Consider the following 21195-nt stretch of genomic DNA (forward strand, 5'->3'; position numbering starts at 1 on the left):
TGCACCTTGCAGAAGCTTGCAGAATAAAAAAACAAGAGTCATTTAGATGACAGATTGTTTAAATAAGAATCTCCCAGCCAGTGTTTGTAGTTTGTCTCCGGCTGCTCTGGGAGCGAAATCAATGGGAATTTAACAGCTTGGCAGCTCACACTCTTCTGATCCTTTCTTGTACCAGAATGGAATCCATAACATGGCCTGGGATGAGAAAGGAAGCCTCAGAGGAAAAAAAACACACAAACAAAGACATTTTGGGCTTTTTATGGTTTTTTATTTTATCATTGATAGTATTGCACAGTTGCATTAAATAGCAGTATTGACATGCAAAGGAATTTGGAAATCTGTAAACAGATGAAATACATCGCATGAAATACATCAGCAAAAAAATAGTTTGGAGGATATAGATAATTTTTTCTTCTCAACCATATATTAAATTTAAATAAAGTCTTTTTACAGTTTATTTTTTTTCAAAAGCTCAAAGCAAGGCCAAGGGACACCTTTTACACATCAGACAAGGCTGCTGTTTCTCTTTTCCCTCTTCAAATACAAATGAATCCCCTGAAAAGAACTAAACCAACAGAGTCCGTCCGACAAAGTTTAGAAGACTTTATTTTTCAAGTGCTCCCTGAAAGATGTTGGCACTGTTGTTTTAAGTAAATTATACCGACTCGGGAGTAAATGTCGCATCAGTTTTTGACTATTGTCAAGATGAATACACATGTTGTGGCAGATAGGTGTTTATGGCAGATTGGCATTATATGGGATTGACTTTTGAAAAAATAAACTCCTGTGCCCATGGTCATGATGGAGCATATTTGTTTTACCCCTATTAGCAGTGTGGCCCCAGGGATAGCAATTTTAGTTGGTGAGTTCTTCTACCTCTCAAGAGCTACTCTATGGACTATTTTGAACATCCATGGTTCCAAAAGGATCCAGATAACTTATTATAATGATCAGTTTGACTTATTTTTTTATTTTCTAGCCAAATGTCTCTACAAAAATTTTCATATCTGGTGTCAGTTAACGCTTTGTGACCGACCAAATACCTTCAAGAGTTTGTAACATGGTGAAAATGTTAAAAGTTAACATGAGCGTGTTAGGCTTGACATTATGAGCATGTTACCATGCAGATGTTTGCATTTAGGTCGAACAGTAAGGCCTAGAATCCTGTAGAGTTTTGTTTGACAATAACTGTTGGCCATGACACAGATAAAGATATATCAGCCTTTTGCTTCACAGGTAATACTCTGTAGTAGAATGCATTCAGAGTTGGTTTTGGTCTTTTCATGGGATTTGTTGACAATAAGACAAAATAAACAATCTCAGCACCAGCACAACTGGGACCAGGCCAAAAAAACAGCACTGTGTTTAAAAAAACGCAAGGGCTTTGCTAGTGAAGTCATGTGATCCCACATCGTCCAGTTTGCCAAACAGATGGATGAGTTTGAAAGTTCTAAGACACTAAAACACTGCACAGCCATTTATAACACCATGAGAAAGGATTTTTACAACATTGAAAAATTACCACACGGACAAAATCTTTTATCTCTTGTCGCAACTGGTGGACTTCTAGTGGAAAGATGGCACAAAGTAATCAAGCAGGAATGAGCCTTTGCACATATATGGTAGCTGCGTCGTTCGTTTTGAGCCACGTTCCTTATTGGGGGACGACCTTGTGTGTGTCTATTTGTCTCCATAACAACGTGGCGCAGTGCTGATGTTAGTCTGAACACTGCCTTATTGTGTTCCATATTTCCCCCCGAAAGTAGTCCTTTGATACAGCTGAAGCTCCTTATTGCACTTTCATGGATTTAAACGATCACACACCAGACACTTTTCTGTTCCTCTCAGCTTCACTGACTTGTTTTATCCTTCCCGTCAATGCAAGCGCCGGTGCTTGGATAATGTTTTGCCTTCACCACACCTGTGCGTGGGCAGCATCACTCTCCTGTTGTCACAATACAAGACACATTCACTGGAGTCGCAAGGACAGTAGACGGTAAACCTAAAAGACAAAATCAACAACAAATCGAAAAAGTCTCAGAGTCTCTTTGTACACAGTCTGAAACAGAATTCCGGGCGGCTGCTTACGAGGCTATTGATCCCACGCATACTGCAAAACAACAAAATAAACTTCCATCCTCTCCACCCTCCCTTCGCAGCTGTGGGGCGCTGGGTAGTTCAGGGTCTGCTGCTTGGGGTTTGTGTCATCTCCAACAGGCTCTTCCTGGCCTTTTCTTCTTCCGAGGCCAGCGAACACACCTCAGTCATATCTATCAGGGAGACACAGGCCAGGCTATTAATACAGAGGCTGTAAATGCTCTACACACAAATACACATACACGTACGCACACACACACACACACACACTCACATTAATGCACGCGCACGCACACACACACACTCACTCACACACACACACACACACACACGCACGCAAGCACGCACTCACTCACACACACACGCACACACACACACACACACACACGAACACACACAAAGCAGGCTGTGAACAGAAAAAATTATCTCTGGAAATGACATGCATATAAAATAGCAAAGAAGTAGTTTAATCAGTCTATGTGCATTCACAAAGTTAGGCACACACACACGCATGCCCGAACACTCACTTTCACGCACGCACGCACGCACGCACGCACGCACGCACGCACGCACACACACACACACACACACGCACCCAAAATTCGATTGCTTGGCAGTATCATCTTGACTCTGAATAGTTGAGTGTCTTTGGTTCCTCTGCTATTATCCCCCAGGTGTGTTAGAAAACGTAGCATACGCTCATACATTATGCATTGTCGCTTCAGACCAAAACCATCTCACCAGAATTGGGTTTTTGCAGAGCTACATAAAAAAAATTATATATCAAACTCAGAGGGGCTTAAAGAAGACAAATAGATCTGTTTGTGTCTTCTCATTCTGAACCACAGTTCTCTTTTCTTTTAGTTGTTTAACTCTTTGTGGGCTGGATCTCCAGGCAGATTTACTAAGATTAGCTTCTAATAGCAGCCTCTGAAGTCTGGATTGAAGAGAAGAAGCAATTGGTTATTTAGGAAGTGCGTGTGTGTCAAATGGTCAAAAGGCGTTTGAGTGTGTTTAACCTCTCTCCAGCTCTGTTTTCATTCTCCTCGCAGAAGACAACGGTTATTTGGTGAAACTAAAAGCAACCTTTCACTGGAAGTAGTTAAGCTGTTGTTGAAAGTATAGCACGCTCAGAAAAATATAGCTGAACAAAGTACTCCATGGCCCCTTATATCTCCGCTCCGCGCCATCCAAACAGACTCATTTCTGAGCTTCTCGTTCATCAAGAGAAAATAAAATGTAGCCTCATGTTGTGCTACCGAGCTAGTTGATGAAAATAGCTGGAAACATTAATAGCTATGCTACCAAAAAACTCTTGGGAAATGCAATTAAGCTAATGGAATATCTCAATGTAGCACAGCAACTCCCCTGCACAGCCAAATGCAACACCATGAGGATGATCCATTATCCCCATTATCAACAATTACCACATGGACATGTATGATGGCAAGAGGTTCACTTAGGACTCTTTGTACCCGCTCACTTGTGCCGCATGACATGTTGTTCAAAAACAGTTAGTTTGGGGAAAATCCATGTCATGTCTCAACTTTACACAACAACATATTTTATTCTAGTGCTCATTTACATCCCATGGAAATGGGTCATATGCAAATTCACACAATCAGCAGATGCATCTCAATGATTACCCCCACGTTTCACCCCATTTGACATACTCACACGTCAAATCATCATTCAATAAATGAAATGCGTCCGAGAACTCAATCCCACGGAAATCAATCCTTTTGTCTTTGTCCATCTTGTTGCATAGAAGTTCCTGATTGCTGCTGGATGAATTGATTCAAATGTATTCTTATTGTTGAAGTTGACACTTCTTTGGGCTGAATATAGGCATGTACAAACGACAGCAGGCTCAAAGTAATACCATCTCATATTTTGTACTCTCAATCACTAACTCTGAATGCAAAGAAGGGGCACATATCACTGCCCTTTCGCTCGGTGAAGTCATTTGGGTATTGCGACATGGTGATTAAGTATTTTGCAAATGAAAGGCTTTTGTGCACTTTATATGCAAAAAAAAGATGACAAGTATACGATAGGTACTCTGGGGGAAGTAAAATACATTAACAAAATCAAAGGAAAGAGCTCATCATCATAATATGACCTATGTCAGCCATTGCTCATTTAATTGAATAACGTCCATTCACGGGCTCATGAGATTGCAAAAATCCTTGGTCATTTTTATTAATGAAAAAATGTAATTGCAAAGATCAATGGTGGGAAAATAGCTACTGAGACGGCAAATGAGGCGGTCAAGGCAGGCGTTGGTGTTTAATATGTTTAGCATTTAATTTGCGGTTCTACGTCCTTCCCTGGTCAGGACTATCTCAAGATGGTTGAAGAAACATACATAATGGAACCTACACATTCTTTGAGCAACACACACTATCATTTCACCACACTGAATTATTCAAAGGAATAGTCCTTCCTTTTGGGACATTCACTGTCCTCCCAGGATTTAGATGCAAGGATACCATCTTCACCGTCAGCTGCTGATTTGCTAAAGCTTAGCACTAAGACTGCTGGGAACTACCCTGGCTCTGTCAAAAGGTGACAGAATCACCCCCTCTGAGGATCACGTCTTAACAGGATTTGTCTTGGTCATTTAATCGGCACTAAAACTTAAGTGAGGAATTGACGAATAACGTGGGAGTAATGTGCACCCAGTTGCAGGTTGCTTTCAACGGTGGATAAATAGTCTTGAGCCTGGTCATGGATGTAATGAGAGAGCTATAGATGCGCCGTCACCACTCAGCTTCACTGCCAATTTAGCACCAAATATGTGGTGCTGCAATGACAAAATCCATCTGAGGCCCAACATGCATTTTCCCTGAAGACCACCATTACAAAAGTGATGTCTGACATAAAGCTCCATCATTACTCTTTCTTTTGCAGTATAAAAGCCTGTTGATTAGCTTGAAGAATGGATGTATTTTAAGTCAAAGGCAATCTGCAAGCTAATTAGTGTTATCTTCTGCTGGCTGTCGACAGAAAGATGCATTTCATTGTCTTGCAGATACTGGTGTATTGGAGCATACCGACACTTTCAACTTAGAGACAGTGAAAAAGAATGTGTCCCTGTGTGTGTGTGTGTGTGTGTGTGTGTGTGTGTGTGTGTGTGTGTGTGTTTGTGTGGCCCCAGAAAAAGGTTAAAAATAAATATTCAAATATTTGACATGAGAATTATTGAGTTTATTTGTACTGATTCTTAAATTTCTCAAAATGTATGTGGTCTTTTAGATTTTCAATTGAAATATGTATTTATTCACCAATTTGTTTGAGTCTGTGCTTAAAATTGTCATATGGTGTGACATGAAAGTTTTTGTATTTAAATTATAATGGGATATACTTTTCTTAAGTATACTGGTTTCATCACAATTCTTCATCTTCTCTTCATTGAGATTCAGCATTTCCTTGTAGAAAAACATTACATTTTGCATTATTTTTCTTAATCGCCCAATGTAAGACATTTGTCATCAATGTTTTGGTATATTTCAGATTAATTCCAATATATCCTGTTACAAATCTAACAAAACTACTTGTCAGTATAGCTTATAGTGTTTTCCATGTGTTCCAGTGAGATTGTATAATTAATCACGGAATAAATACATTATAAAGCCTTTTTATCTTCATAATTTCTCAACGTCACACCAAATGATATAGTCCCATAATTGGATGATCATGAACCACACCACATTTCAATAGATTTTCTATTAATAATTTGATATTTTGACACCACTCATGTAGGTAGGTATTGGGGTTGAGTGAGTATCCAGTACTCAGAAGATTAGTAATGTACAAGTAGACGCCTTTTTTCATGTGATTATGGACCAAAAAAAGTTTAAAAAAAGAAAAAAAACATACAGGAAAGCCTGTCACACTATATGATTTAGCGTCACACCATATGAGGTTTCATGCATTTTCAGACCATTTTTTGCTATGTCATTTTATGATAGCATGCTAACAGCATAGCAACTCATTTGACAACATAGATATAAATGTAGTAATGACAAAAAAGGTATTTATCTTTGTCAGTTATATGTAAAAAGCGTCACACTAAAAGACACTGAGAATTGGTACAGAATTGGGATTGCAGAAAATATTTGATTTATGCAAAAAATGACAACAGCCAGCATGCCTTGGGACCCTTCCTTGGTCCTTCTGAGATGTTTCCTGCACTTCCTGGTCAAACAGAGAACTATCCAACCAAAGGTGTCCAAGCAATTACACATTTAAATATCAAAATTTGGTGTCACACCATATGACATTGATTTCTGACAAAATCTATTTAATCATAGCTAATTCCAAATAGTTAGTCTAGTTTGGTTGAAAACTGTGAAAATGTCAGTGATGTATAACATTAATGTTCAGTGTGTCTACGTAAAGCAACATGGTCTGAACCACATAAGAATTTTTTTTTGACATTTTGTGTATTTTTAAAAAATATGTGTTTGACGCTTGGACACAAAAAAGCCGCGTCACGTCATCCACCCATATGTGTGTGTGTGAGCGTGTGTGTGAGCGTGTCTAAGAGAGTGTGTGTTAGCATGAACAGATGCGGTTTGAAGTGATGTTCACGTCACTTTTTCCACATCCACTTTACAGGACCCTCTTCACTGGAACATCCAGCATTAGCCTGCCCTGTAAATGTGGCAGCTCTATCATTAAAAGATACAGTATACACACTCGCACACAAGACCTGGCGCACAGCGGGGACACTTAAAAACTTTTCCCCCACTCTTCAGGGCCGTTGCTGTTGGCCTGAAAAATGCTGATATACAGAATATGCGAGCGGCCTCCATTCATTCGACATCTCTCGCTTTTGCTTGTATTCTCTCTTTTTTCTTGTCTAATTTAATATATAAGGCTGCAATGAGAGCAGGAGTTCATATATCTGGACCCCGTGATTACTTCAATCATTAAATCAAACACTGGTGTGATTTATGCCAAACCTAAAGCCCATGACAATATTTTACTATGACATATGATGTTGGATGAATATTCCTGTCACATTAATGTGAATGAGGTACTTAACTGCTGTAGTTGAGCATATTTTAACTCCTCTTTACACTGTTGGGTAGCGCAATTAAAAGCAGGACAAATGCAGTGGTGTTTTTAAGACACCAGCGCCCAGAGAAAGAGAGAGACAAAGAAAGAGGGAGAGAGAGAGAGAGAGACCGCAGGATGCAAGGCAATGAGGTAACGTATACTGTATGTGACTATGCCAGATTAAATATGGTAACATGACGATTGGCAAAGCAAAGTAGACTTTGATGTAGTACCTTTCGTGAAACACAGGAAATGTCATAAATTGTACTGTCTTAAGTTCCTGGCAGATCATACCCATATAAAGGCATTAATAACAACTATAGCGTTTTCACTGATGTTCTCATTTGATGTTACAGGTCATTTATCATCATCAGAGGAACAATTAGACTGTCTTATAACTGATTAAAAGTTCCTCAGGGGGTTTAAGCACAGGAATGAATGCACTCAGTACAATTGTATTGCTGATTAAGACCTTTGAAACAAGGCTGACTGATCAATCTATGTTGCTCATAACTTTCCACTTGCTAAAATCAACTTTGTTAGTTACCCACAGTCACAGCAAACACAAACAGAGTCTGCATCACTCACGCAAACATGACTCACCGTGCATCTGTCCTTGTACTTCATCGGCCAGGACAATTTCATTCTCCTAAATTGGATCAATAACGTCCATCTAATCTTATCTTCGTCAAATTATTGTTGGGGTAATTCGATTCAGTAACCGCCTGAATATGTTTAGTGATCTGATTAAGATCGAGTTTTGAACTATATGCAGTCCAGTCTGACCTCTGCAGGAGCCGAAGAGATCACACCCAGTCTACCGTATACAAACAAAAGCCATTTTGAGTTTTAGGGGCATATTTCCTTTAACGTCAGTACAAACTGTATCATTTGATAGTTTCTGTAGAAGTCTGCGCTTAATTTAGTGACATACAGAGTTTTTCGAATACTTTCTTCTGATTGGTTCGAGGATGGCCACTTTACCATAGTGAGACAGCCCCATTTACAGTATGGAGTTTTGCTATCCTGGCCCACTTTCCCTTGTTGCCTTTCCCTCCGCTGTGTCTGTGTGGCTTCCTGCAGTTGGTTAACGCTTGGTTAAACAGCCCTGCTAAACACATTTCCCTCAATCAGCTCCTATACTTTACCCAGTGGGAACTGCACAATTTCCTGCTCGAGCGACGACACCAGCACTGGTTTATTTCATTTGAGAGATTTGCCTATTTCTGTGGTTGTGTGTGTGCTCTTCTGAGTATGTTTGAAGAAGGCAGATCCGAGTGTCATCAGGCATTTCCTTGTACCATGTCAAAAAAATTATAATTGGCAATATTTGAATCAACGTGTGGTGACAGTATGCTTATGTTACACTGCAAACTGTCAAACTCAGTCTGATCAAACCCAAAACCCACAGCCAAGCAGAACTCTGGAGTGTGTTCACATTGTCCTGTCTTGTTGAGTGTCAACCTCTCAGAGGAATGATACACAGAGCCTCTTCTTACAAACTATCATTTGAATCGTCATGCTCAGTTTTGTCCGCTTGCCGACTTCCTTGATCCCTAAATGGATGGATGGAATGCACCATGTAAAGGTGGAGTCAGCGATTCTGGAGAATGCTTGTTTTTTTTTTAAATCAATTTAGTCAAACCCATTGAATATCTCCTCACAGTTTGCTTCCACGATCCAAACTGTGCAGGCGCTGAAAAACAGTGCAGTGTTAATACACAGCCTAGGCTCTATGAACATGTTGCTAGCCATGGTGGGTCCCTGGCTGTTTACATACCTGTTTACAGAGGCTATAGGCTTGAATAACCACTGGAATATTTTTTCAGCGCACACACAGTACAGACAGGTAGCGGATTGTGAAGAGCAGATATTCCCCGACAAGCTTTCTCCAGAATCGCTGACTCCACCTTTAAACTGCCTATCCTCCCCCTTATTTTAACTTCGCAGTCGCTCAAGCCAATTCCCACAGAAATTGAGATGTAAGTAGTAAGCAATTGGAATGTGTTGCTGGGGCCATTTGAGGATAGCGTGCTCTCACAGGCGCAGCGTTTGTACCATAGATAGTAGATCTGTACGTGCTTATCCTCCTTAAGAGACTGTATCTATCTTTAAAGCACGTTTTTACAACACTGGGGAGCCAACGTTTGCTGACTGTCTCCCTTGTCTCTCACACTTGGGGCTATAACAGTAGCGTTCTCTCGCTGTTTGAATAGCACTGTGTAGAAAATGGAAACCTCACTGCAAAACCCCCGCCACCTCAGTCCAGCTGTTCATTGGCCACCTAGTTTAACTGCTACTGCTTTTGTCCCTGAGCCTTATCATTGATGTCATTTTATGCCACTGTCCTGTTCCACCGTGACCCCCTGTTTTTGCTCTCTCAGTGTAGGCAGCCAAACCACCTGATGGCCCAGTTGGCAGAGAATAGAATATTTGCCCCCCCCCTCTTGCTGCAGAGGCCGGCCTTTGCATCAAGAGCTCATCAGAGGCCATAAGTGGATCTCAATGTGCTGAGGAGGAAGTAATGCTTCATTGACTCAGAGCGATTGACATTTCCTGTAACGTAATGTTAATTATTCAGCTATAGGTCAAGAAAAAAGAGGCAAACCTCAGGATGCTCGCTTGCTGCAGGCTGTATCCCCCTCCTCTGTGTAGTTTCAGAGGAGGGGGATTTGTTTACATTTGCAGAGCCTGCAGTTGGGTTTAAAAAACACATTTTGTCGACATGTACAGTCATTCTTAGTTTAGTATAATTCCAGCATCATCAATCAGAACTAAATCATTTTTAAGGCACGTGGGACCAAATGTAAGACTATAATGTTTGCGAACAAAATTGTGGGTCCCTGCTGCTGTTAACAACACCAATGAAACAGTAACTTTTCAGGTAGCTTTTTAACTGGAAATGGTGCTCCAGGGATCCAATTTTCCTGTAAGGAAGTTTTTTTTATTCAGTTATGAGAATTAACCTAAGAAAATGTTCACTTCTCTGACACACCCAAAGTTACATAGTGCACCTTTAAATAATGGTATTATGGTACTTGAAGTGTAGTTAGTTGTGTTAAGCTATCACAGGGATTCATTAATGTTGACGGCAAAGTGAAACACATAAGCAGCGGAGGGGTATAAATCTGGTCCGCGGCGGAGCATGGGAGAAAGATTTACAGGGTAATCACAGTTGTTATTGTGATGTATTTCGCTCACCCTGGACCGCATTCCACCTGTTTGTAGCAGCCCATTTCAATTTGGAATAGATTACTCCACTTTAGGAAGAAAAATGCCACGGTGAAGTGCAGTGACTTAAAGCTCCCATATTATACACTTTTCGGTACTATTATACACCATATTATATGGTCTTAGTGGTCACTAATACGTTTTTCTTTAATTGTTTGCTGAAAAAAACTTTCAGATAATTTATTGTACTATGCTGAAGTTCAGCTAATCTCACAATGGCCTATTTTTTTAAAAAGAGCTGCAGCTCCCCTCGTAAATATACAATCTTTGCGCTGCCCCCGCCCCCTGTCTGGAAGCGAAGCCAGATACGCCTCGCCCTCTGTCTGTCAGGGCCGTGGACCAATAAGAAATAGGGGTGTGGGCTGCACAGTGGAAGCCTCTGGCTTTCCAGTTTGTGAGGTCAGAAAAGGGGAAAATTCTGACTGGAGTATATTGGGTGGGGGAGGGGTGGTGGTTTCAGAAAGGGGGATTGTGAGAAAAGGAGAGTGTTATTTTTTTAAATATTTTGGCAGTCTCTAGACACACTGTGGACCCATGGATATGTTAGAACACATTTAAAAAGTGCATTTAGCATAATATGTGACCTTTAAATGGTATGAGTATTTGAACCTGTGTTTGTGTGTGTGTGTGTGTGTGTGTGTGTGTGTGTGTGTGTGTGTTGGTCTGGGTGTGATATTGGCTGAATGTCTGGGTTTGTGCATCATGAGGGCTTGTGAGTCCGTTTTGCTGCTGGTTCTCATGTTGTCACACGCCCCATGCTTCTTGCCCTCTCTCCCTCCCTCTCCGGCAGGGCATACGGACCTGGCTTATCCCGCCCGGCTTAGCAACACAGCACACTGGCTGCTTCTTATCTGAGGCTTGCAGCACAGCAGGCGTCGTCCACACATGCAATTACACAGATGCACACTATCGCTTCTAACGACAGCATGTTGATACTGTGTGTGTGTGTGTGTGTGTGTGTGTGTGTGTGTGTGTGTGCACACGTGTGGCGCTGTTTACACATAATGTGCTGTTATCTATTGCTTGGATACTTTAAATCAATTGGCTTGTGACTTGACTATTATAGAATCTTAGTATCACCAGATGTGCAAATTTGTAAACATTTAAATGTGAACATTTTGAATTAGAAGCAGTTGATAACTTCAGGCGTATGCTGATATGTATTTAAAAATGGTGCCCCCCTGATATTCGGCGCCCTAGGCAATAGCCCTTGTCTAGAGCCGCCTCTGACAGCTTTAGCCTGACATCATCTGCTATGTAAAAAGTTAACTTGGAGGTCCTCACGGCAACCATCTCAAAATGTTCATGGAAACAAACCCAGTTTTTGACACCACATGTATTCTAGCAATTACTGAAGAAATACAATCAATTTGTATTCTGTAATTACCTCTCTATTTAGTGGTTTACTTTGCTAGTGGCGATGGTACAACCAAATTGACCTCTACATGCAAGAATTCAGAAGAAGCTATGCAGCAAGTAGCCTAACCAAACGTTACTGATTATCAGCCTCACCATTTACTGTTTACTCTCCGTTGCAGAGCTGTTTTAAGTTCAAATCAACTTAATTTGTAGAGCACATTAAAACAACCAAAGTTGAACAAAGTAATTAACAATTAGAAGAAATGAAACAATGACAATGCAGACTCACAGAGAGGTAAACGACCACACACAACATAAACCATGAGCCTGAAGTGAGACGAATAAAGCTAAAAGCGATTAAAGAAAAAGGGGGACCAAGGAGCTAAGTGCTAAAAGAGTACGAGAGGGACTAAAACCTTACGGCCACTCAAACCCTAATAGGAACATGTGTGTTTTGTGCTTCGTCTTTAAACTGTCAACAGATGAGGGACATTTCATTTGAGGAGGGAGATTGTTCTAAAGTGTTTTGGGCGGCTACTGAGAGAGTTCCATCACCTTTTCCATTAAATCCTGATCTCTGTGTAGACCACAGCTGTCGGTCAGAAGAATGGAGTGTTGTAAGGTTATAAAGAGGGCAGATGAGTTGTGATATGTACTTAGGTGGGAAGGCCATAAAGAGCTTTAAAAAACAAACAATACATTTTTTTTTTAATCAATCCAGTATTTGACTGGCCCGTCAATGTAGCTAAACCAGTCTTCCGGGTACCAGTTATCAATCTGGCCGCAGAGTTCTGGACCAGTTGTAAGTGACTTCTAATGCTAAGCCAACATTTCCGGTTCACAAAGCAATTCGCTGGCAAAAAGCACAGGGCGGCCTTCAATAATGTGAAGCAGTCAAGGAAAAGGCTTTGTAATCACTCTCCCAGGTTGGTGTTGACAGTGATTGGTCATCGAAAATAAGTACACACAACTACACATGGTCACGATCAGCATGGTTAACCCAACTTGCTTCACTGTGCCCTACGCACGCTAACAGCAGCATGAGATGGTGGTTGCTCATGACATAATGGAAAAAGTCCAATTATTGTCTTTACTTTGTGTCAACAACATTGTCAGTAGTAGCCGCCCAACAAGTGTTTGCTGTGGAATTAAAGTGCACCTGCTGTTACCGCCAATAAGCCAGGACTTCAATCTTAATGATTGTACTTTAAGCTGTGTAGTTACAACAAGCTGTGCATGTCACAGTGGGTCGTCTTTGCTGATAGATGGAGCCATTAAATATAAACACGATGAATTTCACCACAGGAAAAGTTCACCAAACGGTATGCTGGGCTAAATTAGCGAGTGCTGATGCTCGTGCAAATACGGATGAGAAACAGATTTGCCCCTGGAGTAGCACATCGACGAATAGTAATATACGAATGGCTGACGTGTTGACTTTGGGAGCAGACAGGATAAAAACTCTGTGATTCGGAATAACCATCACTTATTATTACCATCACATATTATTTGGTTATCTTCAAGCGAAATATGGATCACTCACAACCCCTGCCTTTGAGTATTGACACTATGTATGCATATCAGAAAATCAAAACAAAATCATATGGAAATCCAATACATAGATTCCCAGCTTTGCTACAGATGCAGGAATAAGACAATGTGTTCGTGTGAATATGGTACAACTCTGTGCAGCCTCTGCAGGTGGTATCTTTTGAACTAAGTGAGATTAAAGCTCACTGTAAGATGAAGGAGAGTCACCCTGCTGTGTGCAAAGTGTCAGGGAGTCATGGAAGCAACAAATTGCATCATCTCCAAAAACAACTAATTCACCCAGAATATATTTTGAGTTGCGTTTTCTACAGATCTTGAACATATAGTTTACAGGCTTGATATGGCATGATTACATAATAGTCATCCTAAAATGAGATTAAGATTTGAGATTTTTAACATGTGCAGCATAAATGATTATTTAGGTCGTCAGCGATTTTGGGGAACGCTTGTTGTCAAAATCACTGAATATCTCCTCACTATCTGTTACTTGTCTTAATGTGTGTGCACTGGGGGAAAAATAACTAGTGTTAAAATACACAGCCTAGGCTCTGTATACTGGCATGTTGCTAGCTAAAGTGGCCACCCTTTGTTTACATATTATTTGTTTTCATACCAGTTTAAAGAGCCTAGGCTGTGTATTAACACTAGATTTTTTTTTCAGTGAAGGAGGAGATAGTAACTGATTTGAGAAAAAAATATTTTTACACCAAGTTTTTTCCAGAATCGCTGACTCCACCTTTAATCCATGCGACTACTGCTGACAGGATTGCTGCATATATTTTCGGCAACTCTCTTATTAGGTTTAGCAGTGTTTCCCTGTTGTGCTCCACTGGGAGCTGTTCTTTTGTATTATTTTGGTCAGAATTCGGTCTGCTTCTTAGCAATGTCATATAGAGGTAATGTCTTTGTGCAGCAACATGTGCCAGTGTGAGTTGATGTGCAGAAATGTTGTGAGACTCCAAGCCACTAACTAGAGTGGCATAATGATGCTCTTATCTTTCTCTCCCATGAGCATTAGCAGCCCCTTGAAAAGCAGGGAAGATCAGAAGAACCTTTCTGTGTCTACGTCATCCTGGATGCTTTTTAAAGGATGCTGCAAAGTAGATGAGGTTTTGTTCTAGAATAGAACAAAGGCAGTTAAGGGAAGGTAGCTGGAAAATCTTTCTTTTAAAAGTTTGATAGAAAAGGTTATTATGCCTGCAGCAAATTTGGATGATGGGACATAGCCTTGGGTTGGTTTTGCTCCAGGGAAACGTCAAAGAGAAACCCTCGATGTCGCAACAAGGGCACCTTTTGATCCTGTCCACTATTGAAATGTCTTGTCATCAAACTCTGGCACATTAACAGGAAATTTTAACACACATATCTCAGTTTTCTCAGACTTTGCAAAGCATGTACTGTGCTTCCAAATGCACTCTGTGTCCCGGGCGGACCTGTCAGATAAAGTTTGACAAGCTTTGCTCGACTGTCGTGGAGCCTCCCTACGGAGCTGCTCTTGACCTTTATCATGTTAGTGTTGGCTTGTCCAAACTTAGAACTGAGCACTTTATTATAGCTATCCGTTGTTTTCTTTATTTAAAAAACTTCTGAACAAGGGCCACTGTGACCTCAACATCGTCTAGTGAGCTACAATGTGTCAGTTTATAGCTTTACTCATGATAAAAACTAAACGTTCACTTAATGTGAGATTCTAAGAAGTAGAGAAGAGGCATGGACTTAGCAATATGACTACGACATCACACATGCACACCAATGTGTTAGGCCTACTGGCATTGGCTAATGTGCCCTTAAGTTAGCTAACATTAGCCACTAGCTTATTGTAAATGGGTACAATATCGTGCAACTTTTGGTTTACATGACACAGTGCTATTCTACATTCAAATGTTGCATTGGTTTATGTAAGCCTACACCTGAAATTATGGATTGTTTTGGCCAATTGGGTGCACTGTACACAAACAGTTTACACACATTGACCTAATATCATCTTTTAAGATATACACATCCAGCAAATACAGAGAAAAGATAGCATTCATTTGAAGTTTGTATTTTTTGGTCACTTAACGAATGTAGTCCAATATTCAAAATTCATTAATATCCTTTTTGTCTCCAACAAAACTCTGAGAGAGATATGTGGCTCTTTAGCTGCTAAATGCTCAATCATGCTCATTAGCTAGTCGCTAACTTTGCCTGTCCGTAGTATAGTGCTTTCTTTTCAGACCTTTAGATTATGAATAGAATAGTGATGGCAACTTAGTCATCATGAACAATTATTTTTATATATTAGTTTTTGGGGCTGCTTTAGGTTTTCTGATTAATTAAAATTATGTTGAAACTGTTGTGCTCTTTTGGGATCTGTTGACATGTGTGCAGAGCACTCTCCTTATGGTTTCTTCAATTTTTTCCCCTTTTTCCATTGCTTTTTGTCATATTACACTATATACATAATACTGATCTGATTTCATTAATGCTGAAGATATTTATTGCGATGCAACGCAGTACTTCATTAAATAATATAAATAATTTCTTAGCCAACAACATCTTGGATTGGAGTAGTTCAATACCACTGATAACAATTACAATCTCAACTCCTTTAATTGTATTTCATTAGCCTACTGGTGATGTCAAAGTCATTTACGTTTCAACACCCCCTCAACCCTTTAAGTCAAAATGCTACATGCACCGCTACCCCCACCCTCACATGTCAGCCCATGTCCTCTGTATACCCCAACACCTCTTCTCACACCCACGTCTTCTAAATTTAGAAAGAGTTGCGCAGTAGGTGGTGAACGGCTAAAACAGGGATTATCCTTTTCTTTTCAGGTTTAGTATAGAATATCTGAAGATTGTCGATCGCATAACTATCTTGTTTAGTTTTAGGGGGGCCTGTTGAAACCTAGTGAGTATATCTATTCTGTGTCTGTTTCCACAGGTCTGTGGGGCCGAGGACTTTGTCAAAACACTTCTGCTCTAGCTCACAATGTTGAGTCCTTCTAGGGCCTTCTTTGTCATGCATTACCTGTGATTCGTCTTGTTGCTCTCAAAAATGTGATAAGCCAAACCAAAATCTAATCGTACTAGTGTTTGTCATAAACATGGAAAACAAAGGAGAGCGTTTTCTTCCACATGTTCTTCCATCTTATCGTTTCCATTAGTCTTTTTTATTATTTTTACCACACCTGTTGAACAACTGTTCTTCAGCTTTCTGATTTCACCACAGGTTAGGTTTATTGGTTCTCTTTTATCCCCTCTCCTTCTCTGCTCTCACATACACTCCTCAATCTGTTCATGTGTGTGTGTGTGTGTGCGTGTGTGTGTGTGTGTTTCATTTCATGGCTTTCCCCTTGGCTATTCGTGTCAAGGTGGAAGAACATAGCACAGATATCTTTATATCCACGTGTCGGGTTTCATTCAACCAAAAGCAAATGACGCTGCAGGAGACTTGCCAACACAGCCAGAGACACATTCAGACTCCTTGATCTCCTTTCATAAAAACCACAGGCCTAAAATCAAGCAATCTTCATTTTATTATTTCTTATACAACAGCTAGCTAAATGGCACCAACACCAACCAACTTGCAAATGTTTCTTTAGGTTTTCAGATTCTGTTTACCACTGTCTGGAATGATTTGCCCCGATCCTCTGTGGCCGCAGGCTAATGGGTACTGATTGAGATGAGGTTTTTGGTGACAAAAGCAGCAGCATTGTAGCCTGGCATTCCCAGACCTGCCACTAGGCGCTGGCAAATTTAATTTGCTGAGCGTGTTGGTCTTGACACGCTCCGTTGAAGCTTTATCAAGAAGACCAGAAATCTGGCTATGGTTTCAATTGGTTCTTTCTATATATGGGTGCGCCAGAGCCCTTTATACTGTATGGTACTCTGGGGAGGAAGTAACCGGATGACGACAGTGATGTGCATGCGACGTCGAAGCCGTGATAGTAAACATCAAAGACGGCTGCGGATATGTTGTGTGAGTTTGAGACTGCTTTGGCCTCGACTCTTAACGATTTGGAAGACGGCACTCAAATCTTTCATTAGCAAGTAAGTGGAATGTTCTGTTTTGCCGACCGACAACGGCAAACGTTTAATTTAACAGTGTAACAGCTGTTCGCTAAACGAAAGCGGCATACGTCACCTTGTGCATCGCTCTGATTGGTTGTAGTGCTATCCAACTGCGTGCAGTGGCATTTGAAATGCACAAGTAGGAGCCGCCCCTTGAGTTGGAAATTACTATTGATCGTGGCCAGATCCTCTATCGTTCAAGATATCAGGGTCTGGATTTCCAGGCTAGCAGCATTGGCTACGGAAAGCAAAAGGGGCTGAATGCAAGAGATGAACAGTAAAGGGGATCTGTTATTGTGTTTGCTCCGTCGGTTGCTCCGACAATATTACTGTGAAATTGCTCATTCAGCGTGGAGTAATTCCCCTTTCAAATATCTATTTATCTAACAACGGGGAATGAGTTGACTTTTTTTTTTACATTTCAATTAAATTCCTTTCATTTCATTTGAGTCTTTAACAAATCTTGTTCGGGGAATTTATCAGCAATTAGCTGTGATTGGCTAATGCTGTAATGGCTTTGGAGATATGGCCCATTAGTAGAGTGCTTGAGGAGGCACCTTGGAACAGTTCAGGGGAATTTTGTGTACTGAAGTGGATTTCTGTTTGAGTGACGTGCTTCCATTATGTACGAGAGTTAAGCGCTGCTCTTTCTTCTGTAGCGTACAAGCAGTATCTATGTGCTTTTTATGATACAATCCTGATTCCGAAAGCTGAAATGGCCAAGGGGAAATTCGCGCCTGTTTTTCCAGTTCCGTGTTCATGGCCATGCTCTAATGGTGGACAATGACAGGGAGGCTTTCATCACTTTTTGTTTGTGTCTTTTTGGCCAATTTCCATCGCTCCATCCTCTTAAAGGCCTGACTTCAAAGAGTTGTTATTTCCTCCTGTTAGGCCTAGGAGTGACAGCTATAAAACAAAGCATTAACTAAGTGTTTTCCATAGTTTATTTTTAATGCATGAGTTCAATGTTGAATGTGAAATCTCACATCATTACGATGCAGTCTCTGTGTGTGTGTGTGTGTGTGTGTGTGTGTGTGTGTGTGTGTGTGTGTGTGTGTGTGTGCAGACATAAATACCCTTAAAAACAATCAGCCGTTTTTATTGGTCCACAGGATCCCAGTGACCAAGAAAGCGTTCAAATTCATATCAGTTTGATCTGGTCCATAAACGCTCATCGCGGTGGGTCCAAATTGTTTGTGTAAATATGTCTTATACCCATGTGAATCAAGTCAAAATCAACTCTGAACATGGTTGGTCATAAGGGCATAATTATCCCAGCATCTATTTTGGACCTGCTCTGAAAGTCCTTGGGTTCTTTTTCGGAACTTTCTTCTTTTGTAATTATTCATGCATTGTTGGCATTGGATAGGTTTTCCACTGGACTACGTAGATCCAAAATGTTGAAACTAAACACTTGGAACAAACATTTCTACAGGACCAAGGATGGGATGTAGTAAGTTCTTGGAGCTACCTGCTTAAAGCTAGGAATAACAATGGTTCAAATGGCTATACATAAAAAAAACATTCACAATGATAAACCCACTGAGATTTTGAAACAAGACTCCACAGTTTCCCTTAGCTCTAGGGAGTGTTTTAGCATCCTGAAGCTGACTGTGTTGTTTCAGTCTTTTATGATTTACATTTCCAGATGGCAACTCTTGTAAGCAGACTGACGTCATCCAGAAAGCAAGATATTGTTCGGAGTTGGTCAAATATTGGACTTGCTTGCAGAGGCCATAAACATCACTTTAATGGGAAGATAATGTTACGCCATGTCTGCTGGATGTGTAAGTAGGCAACTGTTTGCTGACACGTTAAGTAGAAGTAAGCGATTGGATCATTTTAGTTTAATTCCTATAATTTTTTAATAATTTTTGCATGCTCTGATTGTCCATTGCTCCATTGTAGCCAGCTAAACATTCAGCTTTCTTCGCATTCACAAAAGAAAGAGGGACCCGCCTCTTTGTAGTATTTTCTCCCCCGATAGGATAACAGGTTGTATGATACAAGGTACGTTTCTTTAGTATGGACTGAGAGACTGAAAAACGCCTGTATATTACTCTAATATGCGTCTATTTATGAGCTTGTTGAAATATGTTACGTTAATGTAAAGGAGAAGTAAGTTATATGGTCCTTTTAGCTAACTTCCTGTATGTGACTGCAGTTACTGTAAGAGTCCCCTCCCTCGTCCCTACGTCACCAACACATGAACACACAGCCGTCTTTGTCAGATCGTGCTGTGATGGAGAGCAGCGAGTCATTATTCACGTGAGCAGAGACCTGCCTCTTTATAGCGCTCTGTCTCCTGAATGGATAAAACAAGCGGGATGCTCAACATTTGATTTGGCAATTACAGCAAAGCTGAATGACTCTGTTATGAACTGCGCATACTGTTTAAGTGATTGCTGTCTGAATATAGAGTGGTTTAACACATATAATGACCAAACCATATCACTTACTTCTCCATAGGTCCTTAATACAGTAAAACAAAACAATACAATACTGTTGTTTTTCTTATTGTGGGATGATGTGATTGTCAACGGGCTACTCTGGAGTCGATCACTTGATTTGGTAACGCTCCTCATTCCTATGGGTTTAGCCTCACCATCAACCCGTAGCCAGTAATCACTGAGCTCATCCCATGCACCCCCCCTCCCCCCCAAGCTCCCCCACACTTTAACTGAACAACAACGCCTGTGATCAATTGCAGTTACGTGTGTAGCTGTTAAACCTCACAAGTAATTGCATCCTCTTGTTTACCACTTCTTTCATCATCAGGCGAGGACGGGCTGTAATTATTGTAAAATGTCAAGGAACAACAGCCCTGGAGCATTTACTTTGGACATCATAGTGGCATCCTGTCAACTGTCTAACCTTTCATTATTGCTTTGTTGATTGCCCTACGTCTTGATTGAAGAGAGAAAAGACACTATTTGTCCTCACTTTTTTATATTCGCAGGTGCATTTTATCTTTGCAGGCATGTTTGTTCAACATTGCATTTTTCTTTTCTTTTAGCAGGTCATTAGGTAAATAAGCGTTCTATTTATTCGTAATAATACAAGGAAAATACCTTCATGTCAACCATTCGTCGATTTGTGAGGTACTATCATGAAACAAAACATGCATCGAGATTAATGACATTCTTCCAGCGAAGTGAAGTGATGGCATTTCCAAATTAATTGTGTCCGCAAGTTTGAGGTATGTGTGGAATATGTGCCTACGTGCACGTGGGTGTTTGCAGAAGTTTATCCCTAATTAAGGTCTCCCTGCTGACGACCTTGCTCTTGTCTGAAATGGCACATCGTAATGTGCTCCTCACTGATAACATTCCAGCAGTGAATTTTAATTATCATAGCTTTCCAGCCTATCACGGAAGGAATTTCCTTATCTAGAGGAAGCTTCTGAACAATAGACAAAACCCACCCATGTGCTACAACAAACACCTCTATGAATTAAGAGTAGTGGCAGATAGTGCTTCTGTTCCTTCTGCTAGGAAAACAGTATGTGTGTGTGTTTGTGGTGTGTGTATTTTTTTGGTCAGAACGTTAATTGCCAGATGGACGAATTTAAAGTATTACTTTTCCACCCCTGGTCTGATCTGTTAGCATCTGTCAGTACTGGAAAAAAAATCACCATAAATCAGAAATGATATACAGTATACATACAAACTCGAATAAGATATGGCACAGGAGGGAGTGATTGTAGATTGTTATTGCAGGTGACAGGAATTACTGTAGCTTCTTAACCAGTCCTTATTGCAATGAAGCTGAAGGAGACCCCCACTAAAAACACGGTGCTGTCTAAATGCTAAAAATATAGTGGAGTCTGTT

General features: G+C 40.6%; 1 protein-coding gene across 1 annotated transcript in view; it reads right to left on the reverse strand.

Annotated features, from left to right (window-relative positions):
- Positions 1 to 295: 295 nt before the first annotated feature.
- Positions 296 to 21195, reverse strand: part of uts2r (urotensin 2 receptor) — a 51120-nt gene continuing 30220 nt past the window's right edge. The window contains exon 4 of the mRNA XM_080049356.1: positions 296 to 2270. The gene's annotated coding sequence lies outside the window, so the exon portion shown is untranslated. The remainder of the gene's footprint in view (positions 2271 to 21195) is intronic.

The sequence above is a fragment of the Ammodytes marinus genome (genome assembly GCF_949987685.1).
Source record: "Ammodytes marinus genome assembly, chromosome: 20".
Taxonomy (NCBI): domain Eukaryota; kingdom Metazoa; phylum Chordata; class Actinopteri; order Uranoscopiformes; family Ammodytidae; genus Ammodytes; species Ammodytes marinus.